We start from the raw sequence: 19083 nt of genomic DNA, 5'->3' as shown, positions 1-19083 counted from the left end.
GTGGGCTGGGACTTGCTGTGGTGTGCTGTGGTTTGTCCATCAAACAGCTTCTCTGTTTTTCTGTCTCTCAGGCCAACAGTTTTACCGTCTCCTCGGTCTCTGCCCCCTCTTGGCTTCATCGTTTCATTATTAGAAAGAAAGGACAGAACCTGGCCAAAATAACTCAGCAGATGCCAAAGGTATGGGTGAGCTGGTTAGCTTAGCACCCCCCACGTAGAAAAAGGTTTAGTCCAGATCACTCGTCACGAAAGAGAGAGGTGTATTCTAGCGTGGGTAAAACCAGGGGGAAATGACACAGATCTTTGCTGTTCAAGGGAACCCTCTCTTTTACTGCTGCAAACACTGCTCCTCCTATGTTATTGTCATGGGTTGAGCCCTTCCAAGGAAGCTTTATGTGGTGCTGTTTTGAGAACTGATGTAGTAGGATACCTGGAAATGGCGAGTGCAGCAAGGCTTCTCCCTGGGGAGTTAGACGGTATCTAGATAAAGGCTAAATGAGTAAACTTCTCCAAAGCCCTTGCAGAAACCGGGACGGCACCAGAGCCTTGGGCTCTAGGCACTGCCATATGGCCGAAATAGTTAAGTTTCTGACTTGTAAAATTGTGGGGATTTGGTCTGGGCTTTTTGGGAAGGAGCACATCTCTCAGTGGCAGGGATCGATGGTGTAGGCCTGACCAAAAGCATTGGCCTGGCTTGGATCTTGGCAAATTCTGAAGAGATTCATTGTCCTTCACCTCAAGGTTCACATCAAATTCACTGGAGGAGAGGATAACATCACTTTGGAAGGACCTACAGAAGATGTGCATGTGGCTCAGGAACAGATTGAAGCCGTGCTCAAGGAACTGGTGAGCTGCAGTTACTAGTTCCAGTAAGAAACTGGGGGAAGAAGGGGCAACAGAGCAGAGGTGATGAGGTGTTTGTCACATCCATAGATGTCTTGGCATGCTTAATCGAACTTGCAGGAGACAAATTGTGTGGCAGGTGGATGACACCCCTTGGTCATCCATAGCATCCTTGAAAAGTCAGCATTAATTTTTTTGGTGCGGAGAAGGAAGGATTCTCTTGGTTATAGCTGGAGAGGCATAGAAGTGAGTCTTTTCAATGTTTCATGAGCACAATGCTCTCTTCTCAAAGCAGAGGAATGCTTGTGCTCTGCTTAAGAGCAGAAGTGCTTGTAGCTGACCGCTGGTGAGTCAGTGCCAATACTGGCAGTAGGCAGTTACTTAGGGCACGAGACAGAAGCGGTGGCCTGTCCTACCTGGCCCTATATAATATAATATATAATATTGGACATACATACATATATAGATATAGATATAAAAATATAATTCTTTTTAGATCCACGGGATGGATTACGCAATAATCAAGGCTGACCACCAATTCCACCGACACCTCATTGGCAAGAACGCAGCTAAACGGTAAGTGGAGTGCCTTTCTAGTCCTTCCCATGCTCACACTCTTCGTGTTTAGTAGATGGTATCAGGGGCTCTGTAGCTCACCCAGTGTGCTGTCTCCATCACGTTTCCTCTGCTTTCCTGGAGTGGTGGTGGTACAAGGAGAGAAATGGGCCGTGAGGCCTTGCGATGGCTTTAACGTGTGAAAGTACCTTGGGAGCCTGAACAGTAGTGGAATTACTTCTCTGTGCGAATGACATTTTAGCAGCCAGTTGTGGGTGGTGGAAATGTGCTTGGTGAGCTTCTCCCTGTAGAGGAATGAAGGCGGTGGGTTGATTAGCATTGATAACACGCAGCTGTGGCCTTGCCTCAGAGGCAGTGGGTTGATTGACGTGGATGACGTGCAGGTGTAGCTGGTTCCCGCTAAGGGGTTAAATAGCCCTGTGGCTTGTGGGAGAGGGTGTCAGCTGGAGGAGGAGCAGTGTGGTCTGGCCTCTGGAGGAAGGCGCTACAGCACCGGCAGTAGAATATGGTCAACGGTAAAGCCTTGTTGCGGTCTGCTAGTTTGATAGCACTGCAACGTGACCCCAGCCAAGAGTTTGGGGTAGAAAGGAACGATTATCCTCTGCTCTAAATGTGATACTGTTTGGGGAAGAAACACGCCTCGCTCTGACAAGGGAACAATGGGCTCTGTAGATGCCACGGTATTTACTTGGACAGGCTCTCGTGTGGCACAGGTCTGCTCTCAGTGAACTCCAGGGGGAAGAGGCAATTTCCCCTGTCTCAACCCTACCCCGCTGAGCCCTTCCCAGAGGCGGCTTTACTTCTTCAACAGCCTCTGAGCAGTGATAATCAAGGTGCCTTGCTTCCAGGTCTTTGCCTAGCAGATGGCGTCACCACAGTCCTTGCCTCGAAGTGAACAGGATGAAGGATCTGTACAAGGTGTCTGTGCGCATTCCCCCGGACAACGAGAAGAGCAACCCGATCAGAATGGAAGGAGACCCACAGGGGGTCCCACAGGCCAAGAAAGAGCTGCTGGAACTCGCTTCCCGTATGGTGAGTGGGTAGGACGTGATGTTTGGGAGACTGCAGGGTTTGCGCTCTCGTGTTCCCTTGTAACCTTCTGGTGCGAGTGTGTGCCCCTTGCCCACCGAGCACTTGGATCTCATGACAAGTGCAAGTTCCTCTTCACAAATGTCTTCCCCTGTTCCCTCGGGTAGCCTTTCTCTGTCAACGCAGAGTGAATTTGGTCTGGAGAAAAGAGGGACAGTGCTGGCAAGTAAACCGTCGGGCAGCAAACCGCTAAGTCAAAGTAGATGGCTCTCCGGCTGAACACTCAGTGTGCCCTCTGTTCCCATCAGGAAAATGAACACGCTGCGGACCTAATCGTTGAGCAGAAATTCCACCGGACCATCATTGGGCAGAAGGCTGAGCGGGTCTGGGAAATCCGGGAGCAATTCCCAGAGGTAAGGCTTTGTAGGAGAGGAGGAATCCAGAGGGGATATTTCCTACATGGGTAGTAGGCCTGTCGTCACAGAAGTCGTAACTTTAGTGGCTCTGTAGCGCAAGTGTCTGAGAAGATAGTTCTTTTAGCCAGAGGCCGCTAACACGGTTCCCCGTTTCTGAATGGGAAAAGGGCATGAGTAGGATCCCCCCAACCTTTGCATGTGTCTGACACAAGGGTTCTTGCTTTTGCTTGAGCTAACTAGAAATGACCGCTCCTGCAGGTTATCATCAGCTTCCCAGACCCTGCACACAAGAGTGACATCGTCCAACTCCGAGGTCCCAAAAACGAGGTGGAGAAGTGCACCGAGTACATGCAAAAGATGGTGGCAGACCTGGTAAGGAGGTCTTCTGCCTGCTCTTCCCTCCTCCGTGCCTGGATAACCCTGGGGCAAAGCAGAGCTCTACTGGCTTGGGTAGAGCTAAAACACCTCAAGAGGAGGGAGCTGTCAGCTCTGTTTTGGCTGAATGGAGGCAGGGGGATAGTACCTGTTATGGGAAGGCTATAGGGGAACGTCCTTGCCTTTGTTTAGTCTTACAAAAGTCCCTCGTATAGAGAACTTCCTTGGGTCTAAGCCTGTTTTCAAAAGCTCGTTTATCAGAGCTCCTGAAGTCGGGCCTCCCTTGCCACGACAGTGTAAACTTCATGTCTCCCTTCCTTTCTCCCTTAGGTTGAAAACAGCTTTTCTATTTCTGTCCCCATCTGCAAACAGTTCCACAAGAACATCATAGCGAAAGGAGATGCCAAAATCAAGAAGGTGAGATACTGTTCCTAACACAGGTGAGCCGGGACGGGCCGCGGTGGGCCGGGACGGGCTGGGACAGGCTGTAACCGGCTGTGGTGTGCTGTGGTGGGCTGGGACGGGCCGGGGTGGGCTGGGACGGGCCGGGGTGGGCTGTGGTGTGCCGTGGTGGGCTGGGACGGGCCGTGGTGGGCTGGGACGGGCCGTGGTGGGCTGGGACGGGCCGTGGTGGGCTGGGACGGGCCGTGGTGGGCTGTGGTGTGCCGTGATGGGCTGGGACGGGCCGTGGTGGGCTGTGGTGGGACAGGGACGGACTGTGGTGGGCAGGGACGGGCCGTGGTTGGTTGTGGTGGGCTGGTACGGGCTGTGGTTGGCTGGGACGGACTGTGATGAACTGAGACGGGCTGCGGTGGGCCGTGTTGGGATGGGACAGGCCCTGGTGGGCTGTGGTGTGCTGGGACGTGCTGTGGTGTGCTGGGACGTGCTGTGGTGTGCTGGGACGTGCTGTGGTGGGCTGGGACGGGCTGCGGTGGGCTGTGGTGTGCTGGGATGGGCTGTGGTGGGCTGGGATGGGCTGTGGTGGGCTGGGACGGGCTGTGGTGTGCTGGGATGGGCTGTGGTGGGCTGGGACGGGCTGTGGTGGGCTGGGACCGGCTGCGGTGGGCTGTGGTGGGCTGGGACGGGATGCGGTGGGCTGGAATTGGCTGTGCCGTGCTGGAACGGTCTGGGACGAGTTGTGGTGAGTGTGGTGGGCTGGGACGGGCTGGGACAGACTGTGTTTGGCTGGGACGGGCTGTGGTGGGCCGTGGTGGGCTGGGACAGGCTGTGGTGAGCTGAGACGGGCTGTGGTGGGCTGTGTCGGGCTGGTACGAGCTGTGACGGGGTGGGACGGGCTGTGGTGGTCTGCGGTAGGCTGTGGTGTGCTGTAGTGGCCTGTGGTGGGCGGGGACGGGCTGTGGTGGGCGGGGACAGGCTGTGGTGGGCGGGGACGGGCCGTGGTGAGCTGTGGAGAGCCGTTGTGGGCTGGGACGGGCCATGGTGGGCTGGGACGGGCCGTGGTGGGCTGGGACGGGCTCTGGTGGTGAGCAGAGACGGCCTGTGTTGGGCTGGGACGGGCTGTGATAAGCTGTAACCGGCTGTGGTGGGCTGTGTTGGGCTGGGACGGGCTGTGATAAGCTGTAACCGGCTGTGGTGGGCTGTGTTGGGCTGGGACGGGTCGTGGTGGGCTGGGACGGGCCGTGGTGGGCTGGGGCCGGTTGGGACGGGCTGGGACTGGCTTTGGTGGGCTGTGGTGGGCTGGGACGGGCCGTGGCGGGCTGGGACGGGCCGTGGCGGGCTGGGACGGGCCGTGGTGGGCTGGGACGAGCCGTAGTAGGCCGGGACGGGCCGTGGTGGGTTGTTATGGGCCGTGGTGGGCCGGGACGGGCCGTGGTGGGCCGGGACGGGCCGTGGTGGGCCGGGACGAACTGTGGTGGTCTGTGGCGGGCTGGGACGGGCTGTGGCGAGCTGGGACGGGACATGGTGGTCTGGGACGGGCCGTGGTGGGCTGGGACGGGCCGTGGCAGGCTGGGAAGGGCCGTGGTGGGCTGGGATGGGCCGTGGAAAGCCGTGGTGGGCCGTGGTAAGCTGTGACGGGCCGTTGTGGGCTGGGATGGACTCTGGTGTGGTGGGACGGGCTGCGGTGGGCTGTGGTGGGCTGGGACGGGCTGCGGTGGGCTGTGGTGGGCTGGGACGGGCTGCGGTGGGCTGTGGTGGGCTGGGACCGGCTGCGGTTGGCTGTGGTGGGTTGTGGTGAGCTGTGACAGGCTGTGGTGGGCTGGAATGGGCTGGGACGGGCTGTGGTGGGTGTGGTGGACTGGGACGCGCTGTAGTGAGCTGAGATGGGCTGTGGTGGGCTGGGATTGGCTGGGACGGCTGGGACGGTCCGTGGTGGGCTGGGACGGGCTGTGGTGGGCCGTGGTTCGCTGTGGTGGGCCGTGGTGGGCTGGGACGGGCCGTGGTTATCTGTGGTGGGCCGTGGTGGTCTGGTACGGGCTATGGTGGGCTGTGGTGGGTTCTGGTGAGCTTGAGACGGGCTATGGTGGGCTGGGACAGGCTGGGACGAGCTCTGGTGGTCTGGGACAGGCTGTGGTATGCTCGGACGGGCTGGGACGGGCTGTGGTTGGCCGTGGTGGGCTGGGACGTGCTGGGATGGACTGGGATGGGCTGTGGTGGGCTGGAACGGGCTGTGGTGGGCTGGAACGGGCTGTGGTGGGCTGGAACGGGCTGTGGTGAGCTGGAACGGGCTGTGGTGGGGCGTGGTTGGCTGGGACAGGCCGTGGTGAACTGTGGTGGGCTGTGGTGGGCCGGTATGGGAAGGGATGGTCTATGTTGGGCCGTGGTGGGCTGGGACAGGTCATGGTGGGCTGAGACGGCCCGTGGTGAACTGTGGTGGGCTGTGGTGGGCTGTGGTGGGCCGTGGTGGGCTGGGACAGGCCGTGGTGGGTGTGGTGGGCCGTGGTGGGCTGGGACAGGCTGTGGTGGGCTTTGGTGGGTTCTTGTGAGCTTGAGATGGGCTGTGGTGGGCTGGGACGGGCTGGGACGGGCTCTGGTGGTCTGGAACGAGCTGTGATGGGCTGCAATGGGCTCTGGTGGGCTGGGACGGGCTCTGGTGGGCTGTGGTGGGCTGGGACGGGCTGTGGTGGGCTGGGACGGGCTGTGGTGGGCTGGGACGGGCTGTGGTGGGCGGGGACGGGCTGTGGTGGGCTGGGATGGGCTGTGGTGGACTGGGACGGGCTGTGGTCGACAGGGACGGGCGGGGACGGGCTGTGGTGGGCTGGGACGGGCTGTGGTGTGCTGGGACGGGCTGTGGTGAGCTTTGGTGGGCCGTGGTTCGCTGTGGTCGGCCGTGGTGGGCTGGGACGGGCCATGGTGGGCTGTGGTGGGCCGTGGTGGTCTGGGACAGGCTGTGGTGGGCTGTGGTGGGTTCTGGTGAGCTTGAGACGGGCTGTGGTGGGCTGGGACGGGCTGGGATGGGCTCTGGTGGTCTGGAACGGGCTGGGACGGGCTGTGGTGGGCTGGGATGGGCTGGCACGGGCTGTGGTGGGCTGGCACGGGCTGTGGTGGGCTGGGACGGGCTGTGGTGGGCTGGGACGGGCTGGGATGGGCGGGGACGGGCTGGGACAGGCTGGGACGGGCTGTGGTGGGCTGGGACGGGCTGGGACGTGCTGTGGTGTGCTCGGACGGGCTGTGGTGTGCTGGGACGGGCTGTGGTGGGCTGTGGTGGTCTGGGACGGGCCATGGTGGGCTGTGGTGGGTTCTGCTGAGCTTGAGACGGGCTGTGGTGGGCTGGGGCGGGCTGAGACAAGTTCTGGTTGTCTGGAACGAGCTGGGACGGGCCGTGGTGGGCGGGGACGGGCCGTGGTGGGCGGGGACGGGCTGTGGTGGGCTGGGACGGGATGTGGTGGTCTGGAATGGTGTGTGGTGGGCTGGGACGGGCTGTGGTGGGCTGGGACGGGCTGCGGCAGGCTGCGACGGGCTATGCTGGTCTGTGGTGGGCTGTGGTGGGCGGGGACGGGCTGTGGTGGGCGGGGACGGGCTGTGGTGGGCTGGGACGGGCTGTGGTGGGCTAGGGACGGGCTGTGGTGTGCTGGGACGGGCTGTGGTGGGCTGGGACGGGCTGTGGTGGTCTGGAACAGGCTGTGGTGGGTTGGGACAGGCTGGGACATGCTGGGACGGTGTGTGGTGGACTGGGATGGTCTGTGGTGGGGCGTGGTGGGCTGGGACGGGCCGTGGTGAACCGTGGTGGGCTGTGGTGGGCCGTGGTGGGCCGTTTTGAGCCGGTATGGGAAGGGATGGGCTGTGGTGGGCCGTGGTGGGCTGGGACCGGCTGCGGTGGGCTGTGGTGGGCTGGGACCGGCTGCGGTGGGCTGTGGTGGTCTGGGACGGGATGCGGTGGGCTGGAATGGGCTGTGCCGTGCTGGAACGGTCTGGGACGAGTTGTGGTGAGTGTGGTGGGCTGGGACGGGCTGGGACAGACTGTGTTTGGCTGGGACGGGCTGTGGTGGGCCGTGGTGGGCTGGGACAGGCTGTGGTGAGCTGAGACGGGCTGTGGTGGGCTGTGTCGGGCTGGTACGAGCTGTGACGGGGTGGGACGGGCTGTGGTGGTCTGCGGTAGGCTGTGGTGTGCTGTAGTGGCCTGTGGTGGGCGGGGACGGTCTGTGGTGGGCGGGGACAGGCTGTGGTGGGCGGGGACGGGCCGTGGTGAGCTGTGGAGAGCCGTTGTGGGCTGGGACGGGCCATGGTGGGCTGGGACGGGCCGTGGTGGGCTGGGACGGGCTCTGGTGGTGAGCAGAGACGGCCTGTGTTGGGCTGGGACGGGCTGTGATAAGCTGTAACCGGCTGTGGTGGGCTGTGTTGGGCTGGGACGGGCTGTGATAAGCTGTAACCGGCTGTGGTGGGCTGTGTTGGGCTGGGACGGGTCGTGGTGGGCTGGGACGGGCCGTGGTGGGCTGGGGCCGGTTGGGACGGGCTGGGACTGGCTTTGGTGGGCTGTGGTGGGCTGGGACGGGCTGGGACGGGCCGTGGCGGGCTGGGACGAGCCGTAGTAGGCCGGGACGGGCCGTGGTGGGTTGTTATGGGCCGTGGTGGGCCGGGACGGGCCGTGGTGGGCCGGGACGAACTGTGGTGGTCTGTGGCGGGCTGGGACGGGCTGTGGCGAGCTGGGACGGGACATGGTGGTCTGGGACGGGCCGTGGCGGGCTGGGACGGGCCGTGGTGGGCTGGGACGGGCCGTGGCAGGCTGGGAAGGGCCGTGGTGGGCTGGGATGGGCCGTGGAAAGCCGTGGTGGGCCGTGGTAAGCTGTGACGGGCCGTTGTGGGCTGGGATGGACTCTGGTGTGGTGGGACGGGCTGCGGTGGGCTGTGGTGGGCTGGGACGGGCTGCGGTGGGCTGTGGTGGGCTGGGACGGGCTGCGGTGGGCTGTGGTGGGCTGGGACCGGCTGCGGTTGGCTGTGGTGGGTTGTGGTGAGCTGTGACAGGCTGTGGTGGGCTGGAATGGGCTGGGACGGGCTGTGGTGGGTGTGGTGGACTGGGACGCGCTGTAGTGAGCTGAGATGGGCTGTGGTGGGCTGGGATTTGCTGGGACGGCTGGGACGGTCCGTGGTGGGCTGGGACGGGCTGTGGTGGGCCGTGGTTCGCTGTGGTGGGCCGTGGTGGGCTGGGACGGGCCGTGGTTATCTGTGGTGGGCCGTGGTGGTCTGGTACGGGCTATGGTGGGCTGTGGTGGGTTCTGGTGAGCTTGAGACGGGCTATGGTGGGCTGGGACAGGCTGGGACGAGCTCTGGTGGTCTGGGACAGGCTGTGGTGTGCTCGGACGGGCTGGGACGGGCTGTGGTTGGCCGTGGTGGGCTGGGACGTGCTGGGATGGACTGGGATGGGCTGTGGTGGGCTGGAACGGGCTGTGGTGGGCTGGAACGGGCTGTGGTGGGCTGGAACGGGCTGTGGTGAGCTGGAACGGGCTGTGGTGGGGCGTGGTTGGCTGGGACAGGCCGTGGTGAACTGTGGTGGGCTGTGGTGGGCCGGTATGGGAAGGGATGGTCTATGTTGGGCCGTGGTGGGCTGGGACAGGTCATGGTGGGATGAGACGGCCCGTGGTGAACTGTGGTGGGCTGTGGTGGGCCGTGGTGGGCCGTGGTGGGCTGGGACAGGCCGTGGTGGGCTGTGGTGGGCCGTGGTGGGCTGGGACAGGCTGTGGTGGGCTTTGGTGGGTTCTTGTGAGCTTGAGATGGGCTGTGGTGGGCTGGGACGGGCTGGGACGGGCTCTGGTGGTCTGGAACGAGCTGTGATGGGCTGCAATGGGCTCTGGTGGGCTGGGACGGGCTCTGGTGGGCTGTGGTGGGCTGGGACGGGCTGTGGTGGGCTGGGACGGGCTGTGGTGGGCTGGGACGGGCTGTGGTGGGCGGGGACGGGCTGTGGTGGGCTGTGACGGGCTGGGATGGGCTGTGGCAAGCTGGGATGGGCTGTGGTGGACTGGGACGGGCTGTGGTCGACAGGGACGGGCGGGGACGGGCTGTGGTGGGCTGGGACGGGCTGTGGTGTGCTGGGACGGGCTGTGGTGAGCTTTGGTGGGCCGTGGTTCGCTGTGGTCGGCCGTGGTGGGCTGGGACGGGCCATGGTGGGCTGTGGTGGGCCGTGGTGGTCTGGGACAGGCTGTGGTGGGCTGTGGTGGGTTCTGGTGAGCTTGAGACGGGCTGTGGTGGGCTGGGACGGGCTGGGATGGGCTCTGGTGGTCTGGAACAGGCTGGGACGGGCTGTGGTGGGCTGGGATGGGCTGGCACGGGCTGTGGTGGGCTGGCACGGGCTGTAGTGGGCTGGCACAGGCTGTGGTGGGCTGGGACGGGCTGTGGTGGGCTGGGACGGGCTGGGATGGGCGGGGACGGGCTGGGACGGGCTGGGACGGGCTGTGGTGGGCTGGGACGGGCTGGGACGTGCTGTGGTGTGCTCGGACGGGCTGTGGTGTGCTGGGACGGGCTGTGGTGGGCTGTGGTGGTCTGGGACGGGCCATGGTGGGCTGTGGTGGGTTCTGCTGAGCTTGAGACGGGCTGTGGTGGGCTGGGGCGGGCTGAGACGAGTTCTGGTTGTCTGGAACGAGCTGGGACGGGCCGTGGTGGGCGGGGACGGGCCGTGGTGGGCGGGGACGGGCTGTGGTGGGCTGGGACGGGATGTGGTGGTCTGGAATGGTCTGTGGTGGGCTGGGACGGGCTGTGGTGGGCTGGGACGGGCTGCGGCAGGCTGCGACGGGCTGAGACGGGCTATGCTGGTCTGTGGTGGGCTGTGGTGGGCGGGGACGGGCTGTGGTGGGCGGGGACGGGCTGTGGTGGGCTGGGACGGGCTGTGGTGGGCTAGGGACGGGCTGTGGTGTGCTGGGACGGGCTGTGGTGGGCTGGGACGGGCTGTGGTGGTCTGGAACAGGCTGTGGTGGGTTGGGACAGGCTGGGACATGCTGGGACGGTGTGTGGTGGACTGGGATGGTCTGTGGTGGGGCGTGGTGGGCTGGGACGGGCCGTGGTGAACCGTGGTGGGCTGTGGTGGGCCGTGGTGGGCCGTTTTGAGCCGGTATGGGAAGGGATGGGCTGTGGTGGGCCGTGGTGGGCTGGGACAGGTCATGGTGGTCTGAGATGGCCCGTGGTGAACTGTGGTGGGCTGTGGTGGGCCGTGGTGGGCTGGTATGGGCCGTGGTGGGCTGTTTTGAGCCGGTATGGGAAGGGATGGGCTGTGGTGGGCCGTGGTGGGCTGGGACAGGTCATGGTGGTCTGAGATGGCCCGTGGTGAACTGTGGTGGGCTGTGGTGGGCCGTGGTGGGCTGGGATGGGCCGTGGTGGTCTGCGACAGGCTGTGGTGGGCTGTGGTGGGTTCTGGTGAGCTTGAGACGGGCTGTGGTGGGCTAGGACGGGCTCTGGTGGGCTGGGACGGGCTGTGGTGGGCTGGGACGGGCTGTGGTGGGCTGGGACGGGCTGTGGTGGGCTGGGACGGGACGGGATGGGACGGGCTGGGACGGGACGGGACAGGCTGTGACGGGCTGTGCTGGGAAGGGATGGGACGGGTTGTGGTGGGCTGGGACGGGACGGGCTGTGGTTGGCTGGGACAGGCTGGGACGGGCTGTGGTGGTCTGGGACGGGCTGTGGTGGTCTGTGGTGAGCTGGGAAAGGCTCTGGTGGGTTGGGACAGGGCGTGGTGGGCTGTGGTGTGCTGGGACGGGCTGTGGTGTGCTGGGACGGGCTGTGGTGTGCTGGGACGGGCTGTGGTGTGCTGGCACGGGCTGTGGTGTGCTGGCACGGGCTGTGGTGTGCTGGGACGGGCTGTGGTGTGCTGGGACGGGCTGTGGTGTTGGGGGACGGGCTGGGATGGGCTGTGGTGGGCGGGGACGGGCTGTGGTGGGCTGGGACAGGCTGTGGTGGGCTGTGGTGGGCTGTGGTGGGGCGTGGTGGGCTGGGACGGGCCGTGGTGGGCTGTGGTGGGCCGTCGTGGGCGGTTTTGGGCCGGTATGGGAAGGGATGGGCTGTGGTGGGCCGTGGTGGGCTGGGACAGGTCATGGTGGTCTGAGATGGCCCGTGGTGAACTGTGGTGGGCTGTGGTGGGCCGTGGTGGGCTGGTATGGGCCGTGGTGGGCTGTTTTGAGCCGGTATGGGAAGGGATGGGCTGTGGTGGGCCGTGGTGGGCTGGGACAGGTCATGGTGGTCTGAGATGGCCCGTGGTGAACTGTGGTGGGCTGTGGTGGGCCGTGGTGGGCTGGGATGGGCCGTGGTGGTCTGCGACAGGCTGTGGTGGGCTGTGGTGGGTTCTGGTGAGCTTGAGACGGGCTGTGGTGGGCTAGGACGGGCTCTGGTGGGCTGGGACGGGCTCTGGTGGGCTGGGACGGGCTGTGGTGGGCTGGGACGGGCTGTGGTGGGCTGGGACGGGACGGGATGGGACGGGCTGGGACGGGACGGGACAGGCTGTGACGGGCTGTGCTGGGAAGGGATGGGACGGGTTGTGGTGGGCTGGGACGGGACGGGCTGTGGTTGGCTGGGACAGGCTGGGACGGGCTGTGGTGGTCTGGGACGGGCTGTGGTGGTCTGTGGTGAGCTGGGAAAGGCTCTGGTGGGTTGGGACAGGGCGTGGTGGGCTGTGGTGTGCTGGGACGGGCTGTGGTGTGCTGGGACGGGCTGTGGTGTGCTGGCACGGGCTGTGGTGTGCTGGCACGGGCTGTGGTGTGCTGGGACGGGCTGTGGTGTGCTGGGACGGGCTGTGGTGTTGGGGGACGGGCTGGGATGGGCTGTGGTGGGCGGGGACGGGCTGTGGTGGGCTGGGACAGGCTGTGGTGGGCTGTGGTGGGCTGTGGTGGGGCGTGGTGGGCTGGGACGGGCCGTGGTGGGCTGTGGTGGGCCGTCGTGGGCGGTTTTGGGCCGGTATGGGAAGGGATGGGCTGTGGTGGGCCGTGGTGGGCTGGGACAGGTCATGGTGGTCTGAGATGGCCCGTGGTGAACTGTGGTGGGCTGTGGTGGGCTGGTATGGGCCGTGGTGGGCTGTTTTGAGCCGGTATGGGAAGGGATGGGCTGTGGTGGGCCGTGGTGGGCTGGGACAGGTCATGGTGGTCTGAGATGGCCCGTGGTGAACTGTGGTGGGCTGTGGTGGGCCGTGGTGGGCTGGGATGGGCCGTGGTGGTCTGCGACAGGCTGTGGTGGGCTGTGGTGGGTTCTGGTGAGCTTGAGACGGGCTGTGGTGGGCTAGGACGGGCTCTGGTGGGCTGGGACGGGCTCTGGTGGGCTGGGACGGGCTGTGGTGGGCTGGGACGGGCTGTGGTGGGCTGGGACGGGCTGTGGTGGGCTGGGACGGGACGGGATGGGACGGGCTGGGACGGGACGGGACAGGCTGTGACGGGCTGTGCTGGGAAGGGATGGGACGGGTTGTGGTGGGCTGGGACGGGACGGGCTGTGGTTGGCTGGGACAGGCTGGGACGGGCTGTGGTGGTCTGGGACGGGCTGTGGTGGTCTGTGGTGAGCTGGGAAAGGCTCTGGTGGGTTGGGACAGGGCGTGGTGGGCTGTGGTGTGCTGGGACGGGCTGTGGTGTGCTGGGACGGGCTGTGGTGTGCTGGCACGGGCTGTGGTGTGCTGGCACGGGCTGTGGTGTGCTGGCACGGGCTGTGGTGTGCTGGGACGGGCTGTGGTGTGCTGGGACGGGCTGTGGTGTTGGGGGACGGGCTGGGATGGGCTGTGGTGGGCGGGGACGGGCTGTGGTGGGCTGGGACAGGCTGTGGTGGGCTGTGGTGGGCTGTGGTGGGGCGTGGTGGGCTGGGACGGGCCGTGGTGGGCTGTGGTGGGCCGTCGTGGGCGGTTTTGGGCCGGTATGGGAAGGGATGGGCTGTGGTGGGCCGTGGTGGGCTGGGACAGGTCATGGTGGGCTGAGACGGCCCGTGGTGAACTGTGGTAGGCTGTGGTGGGCCGTGGTTGGCTGGGACGGGCCGTGGTGGGCTGTGGTGGGCCGTGGTGGTCTGGGACAGGCTGTGGTGGGCTTTGGTGGGTTCTTGTGAGCTTGAGATGGGTTGTGGTTGGCTGGGACGGGCTGGGACGGGCTGTGGTGGGCTGGGACGGGCTGTGGTGGGCTGTGATGGGCTGTGGTGTGCTGGGACGGGCTGTGGTGGGCTGGGACTGGCTGTGGTGGGCTGGGACGGGCTGTGGTGGGCCGTGGTGGGCGGGGACGGGCCGTGGTGAACCGTGGTGGGCCGGGATGGGAAGGGGTGGGCTGTGGTGGGCTGGGACAGGTCGTGGTGAGCTGGGACGGGCCGTGGTGGGCTGTGGTGGGCCGTGGTCGTCTTGGACAGGCTGTGGTGGGCTTTGGTGGGTTCTTGTGAGCTTGAGATGGGCTGTGGTGGGCTGGGACGGGCTGGGACGGGATCTGATGATCTGGAACGAGCTGTGATGTGCTGCAATGGGCTGTGGTGGGCTGGGACGGGCTGTGGTGGGCTGGGACGGGCTGTGGTGGGCTGGGACGGGCTGTGGTGGGCTGTGGTGGGCTGGGACGGGCTGTGGTGGGATGGGACATGCTATGGTGTGCTGGGACGAGCTGTCGTGGGCTGGGACGGGCTGGGACGGGCTGGGACGAGTTGTAGTGTGCTGGGACGGCCTGGGGAGGGCGGGGACGTGCTGTGGTGTGCTGGGACGGGCTGTGGTGTGCTGGGACGGGCTGTGGTGTGCTGGGACGGGCTGTGGTGGGCGGGGACGGGCTGTGGTGGGCTGGGACGGGCCGTGGTGGGCTATGGTGGGCCGTGGTGGGCTGGGATGGGTCCTGATGGACTGGGACGGGCCGTAGTGGGCTGGGACGAGCCGTGGTGGGCTGGGACGGGCCGTAGTGGACTGGGACGGGCTGTGGTGGGCTGGGACGGGCTCTGGTGGGCTGTGGTGTGATGGGATGGGCTTTGGTGAGCTGGGACGGGCTGTGGTGAACCATGGTGGGGTGTGCTGGGCCGTGGTGGGCTGGGACGGGCTGTGGTGAACTGTGGTGGGCTGTGGTGGGCCGTGGTGTGCTGGGACGGGCCGTTGTGGGCTGTGGTGGGCCGTGGTGGTCTGGGACGGGCTGTGGTAAACTGGGACGGGCTGGGACTGGCTGTGGTGGGCTGGGAAGGGCTGGGACGGGCTGTGGTGGGCTGGGACTGGCTGTGGTGGGCTGGGACGGGCTGTGCTGAGCTGGGACTGGCTGGGACGGGCTGGGATGGGCTGGGAAGGGCTGTGGTGGGCCGTGGTGGGCGGGGACGGGCTGTGGTGAACCGTGGTTGGCCGTGGTGGGCTGTGGTGGGCCGTGGTGGGCTGTGGTGGGCCGTGGTGGGCAGGGACGGGCCGTGGTGGGCTGTGGTGGGCCGTGGTGGGCTTGGTCGGGCCGTGGTTGCCTGGGACGGGCTGTGGTGGCCTGGGATGGGCTGTGGTGGGCCGGGACGGGATGTGGTGGGCTGTGGCGGGCCGTGGTGGGCTAGGACGGGACGTGGTGGGCTGTGGTGGGCCGTGGTGGTCTGGGACGGGCTGTGGTGGGCTGTGGTGGGTTCTGGTGAGCTTGAGACGGGCTGTGGTGGTCTGGGACGGGCTGTGGTTGGCTGTAATGGGCAGGGACGGCCTGTGGTGGGCTGGGATGGGCTGGGACGGGCTCTGGTGGGCTGGGACGGGCTGTGGTGGGCTGAGACGGGCCATGGTGGGCTGGGATGGGCCGTGGTGAACTGTGGTGGGCTGTGGTGGGCAGTGGTGGGCTGGGACGGGCTGTGGTGGGCTGTGGTGGGCTGTGGTGGGTTTTGGTGAGCTTGAGTCGGGCTGTGGTGGGCTGGGACGGGCTGGGACGGGTTCTGGTGGTCTGGAACGGGCTGGGACGGGCTGTGGTGGGCAGGGACGGGCTGTTGTGGCCTGGGACGGGCTGGGACGGGCTGTGGTGGGCTAGGATGGGCTGTGGTGGGCTAGGATGGGCTGTGGTGGGCTAGGATGGGCTGTGGTGTGCTGGGCCGTACTGGGACGGGCTGTGCTGGTCTGTGGTGGGCTGTGGTGGGCTGGGACGGGCTGTGGTATGCTGGGACGGGCTGTGATGGGCTGTCGTTGGCTGGGACGGGCTGGGACAGGCTGTGGTGGGCTGTGGTGGGCTGGGACGGGCTGTGGTGGTCTGGGACGGGCTGTGGTGGGCTGGGACGGGCTGTGGTGGGCTGGGACGGGCCGTGGTGGGCTGGGATGGGCTGTGGTGGGCTGGGATGGGCTGTGGTGGGCTGGGACGGGCTGTGGTGGGCTGGGACGGGCTGGTACGTGCTGTGGTGTGCTGGGACGGGCTGTGGTGGGCCGGGACGGGCTGTGGTGGGCTGTGGTGGGTTCTGCTGAGCTTGAGACGGGCTGTGGTGGGCTGGGACGGGCTGAGACGAGTTCTGGTTGTCTGGAACGAGCTGGGACGGGCTGTGATGGGCTGGGACGGGCTGTGGTGGGCTGTGGTGGGCTGGGACCGGCTGCGGTTGGCTGTGGTGGGTTGTGGTGAGCTGGGACAGGCTGTGGTGGGCTGGAATGGGCTGGGACGGGCTGTGGTGGGTGTGGTGGACTGGGACGCGCTGTAGTGAGCTGAGACGGGCTGTGGTGGGCTGGGATTTGCTGGGACGGCTGGGACGGGCTGTGGTGGGCGGGGACGGGCTGTGGTGGGCGGGGACGGTCTGTGGTGGGCTGGGACGGGCTGTGTTGGGCTGGGACGGGCTGTGGAGGATTGGACCGGGCTATGGAGAGCTGTGGAGAGCCGTGGTGGGCTGGGACGGGCCGTGTTGGGCAGGGACGGGCCGTGGTGGGCTGGGACGGGCTCTGGTGGTGAGCAGAGACGGCCTGTGTTGGGCTGGGACGGGCTGTGATAAGTTGTAACCGGCTGTGGTGGGTCGGGGTGGGCTGGGACGGGTCGTGGTGGGCTGGGATGGGCCGTGGTTGGCTGGGACGGGCTGTGGTGGGCTTCTATGGGCTGTTACTTTATGTGGTGAGCTGGGACGGGCTGTGACGGGCTGTGGTCGGCTGGTATGAGGTGGGACAAGCTGTGGTGGGCCGGGACGGGCTGTGGTGAGCTGGGACGGGCTGTAGTGAGCTGGGACGGGCTGTGGTGGTTTGTGGTGGGCTGGGACGGGCTGTGGTGGTCTGGGATGGGCTGGGACAGGCTGTGGTGGGCCGTGGTAAGCCATGGTCGGCTGTGGTGGGCTGGGACGGGCTGTGGTGGGCTGTGGTGTGCCATGGTGGGCTGGGACAGGCTGCGGTGGGCTGGAAAGGGCTGTGGTGGGCTGGGACAGGCTGTGGTGGGACGGGGACGGGCTGTGGTTGGTTGTGGTTGGCTGGGACGGGCTGGGACGCCTTGGAAGGGCTGTGGTGGGCGGTGACGGGTTGTGGTGTTCTGTGACGGGCTGGGACTTTCTGTGGTGAGCTGCGACGGGCTGTGGTGGTCTGGAACGGGCTGTGGTAGGCCGGGACGGGCCGTGGTGGGCCGGGACGGGCCGTGGTGGGCCGGGACGGGCCGTGGTGGGCCGGGACGGGCCGTGGTGCGCCGGGACGGGCCGTAGCGGGCCGGGCCGGGCCGTGCTGGGCTGGGACGGGCTGTGGCGAGCTGGGACGGGTTGTGGCGGGCTGGGACTGGTTGTGGCGGGCTGGGACGAACTGTGGTGGTCTGTGGTGGGCTGGGACGGGCTGTGGTGGGCTGTGACGGGCTGTGGTGGGCTGGGACGGGCTGTGGTGGGCTGGGACGGGCTGTGGTGGGTTGGGACAGGCTGGGACATGCTGGGACGGTGTGTGGTGGACTGGGATGGTCTGTGGTGGGGCGTGGTGGGCTGGGACGGGCCGTGGTGAACTGTGGTGGGCTGTGGTGGGCCCTGGTGGGCTGTTTTGAGCCGGTATGGGAAGGGATGGGCTGTGGTGGGCCGTGGTGGGCTGGGACAGGTCATGGTGGTCTGAGATGGCCCGTGGTGAACTGTGGTGGGCTGTGGTGGGCCGTGGTGGGCTGGTATGGGCCGTGGTGGGCTCTGGTGGGCCGCTTTGAGCCGGTTTGGGAAGGGATGGGCTGTGGTGGGCCGTGGTGGGCTGGGACAGGTCATGGTGGTCTGAGATGGCCCGTGGTGAACTGTGGTGGGCTGTGGTGGGCCGTGGTGGGCTGGGACAGGCTGTGTTTGGCTGGGACAGGCTGTGGTGGGCTGGGACGGGCTGTGGTGGGCCGGGACAGGCTGTGTTTTGCTGGGACAGGCTGTGTTTGGCTGGGACAGGCTGTGTTTGGCTGGGACAGGCCGTGGTGGGCCGGGACGGGCTGTGGTGGGCCGGGACGGGCCGTGGTGGGCCGGGACGGGCCGTGGTGGGCTGGGATGGGCCGTGGTGGGCTGGGACGGGCCGTGGCGGGCTGGGACGGGTTGTGGCGGACTGGGACGAACTGTGGTGGTCTGTGGTGGGCTGGGACGGGCCGTGGTGGGCTGGGACGGGCTGGGACGAGCTGTGCCGGGCTGGGACGGGCTGTGGTGGGCTGTGGTAGGCTGTGCTGTGCTGTAGTGGTCTGTGATGGGCTGGGACGGGCTGTCGTGGGCTGGGACGGGCTGTCGTGGGCTGGGACGGGCTGTCGTGGGCTGTGGGGACCTGGGACATGCTGTGGTGGGCTGGGACGGGCTCTGGTGGGCTGGGACGGGCTGTGGTGGGCTTCTATGGGCTGTTACTTTATGTGGTGAGCTGGGACGGGCTGTGACGGGCTGTGGTCGGCTGGTATGAGGTGGGACAAGCTGTGGTGGGCCGGGACGGGCTGTGGTGAGCTGGGACGGGCTGTAGTGAGCTGGGACGGGCTGTGGTGGTTTGTGGTGGGCTGGGACGGGCTGTGGTGGTCTGGGATGGGCTGGGACAGGCTGTGGTGGGCCGTGGTAAGCCATGGTCGGCTGTGGTGGGCTGGGACGGGCTGTGGTGGGCTGTGGTGTGCCATGGTGGGCTGGGACAGGCTGCGGTGGGCTGGAAAGGGCTGTGGTGGGCTGGGACAGGCTGTGGTGGGACGGGGACGGGCTGTGGTTGGTTGTGGTGGGCTGGGACGGGCTGGGACGCCTTGGAAGGGCTGTGGTGGGCGGTGACGGGTTGTGGTGTTCTGTGACGGGCTGGGACTTTCTGTGGTGAGCTGCGACGGTCTGTGGTGGTCTGGAACGGGCTGTGGTAGGCCGGGACGGGCCGTGGTGGGCCGGGACGGGCCGTGGTGGGCCGGGACGGGCCGTGGTGCGCCGGGACGGGCCGTGGCGGGCCGGGCCAGGCCGTGCTGGGCTGGGACGGGCTGTGGCGAGCTGGGACGGGTTGTGGCGGGCTGGGACTGGTTGTGGCGGGCTGGGACGAACTGTGGTGGTCTGTGGTGGCCTGGGACGTGCCGTGGTGGCCTGGGACGGGCCGTGGTGGGCCGGGACGGGCCGTGGTGGGCCGGGACGGGCCGTGG

The sequence above is a fragment of the Falco cherrug genome, chromosome 21 (assembly GCF_023634085.1).
Source record: "Falco cherrug isolate bFalChe1 chromosome 21, bFalChe1.pri, whole genome shotgun sequence".
Classification (NCBI taxonomy): domain Eukaryota; kingdom Metazoa; phylum Chordata; class Aves; order Falconiformes; family Falconidae; genus Falco; species Falco cherrug.
Note: the sequence above shows the minus strand (reverse complement) of the source record.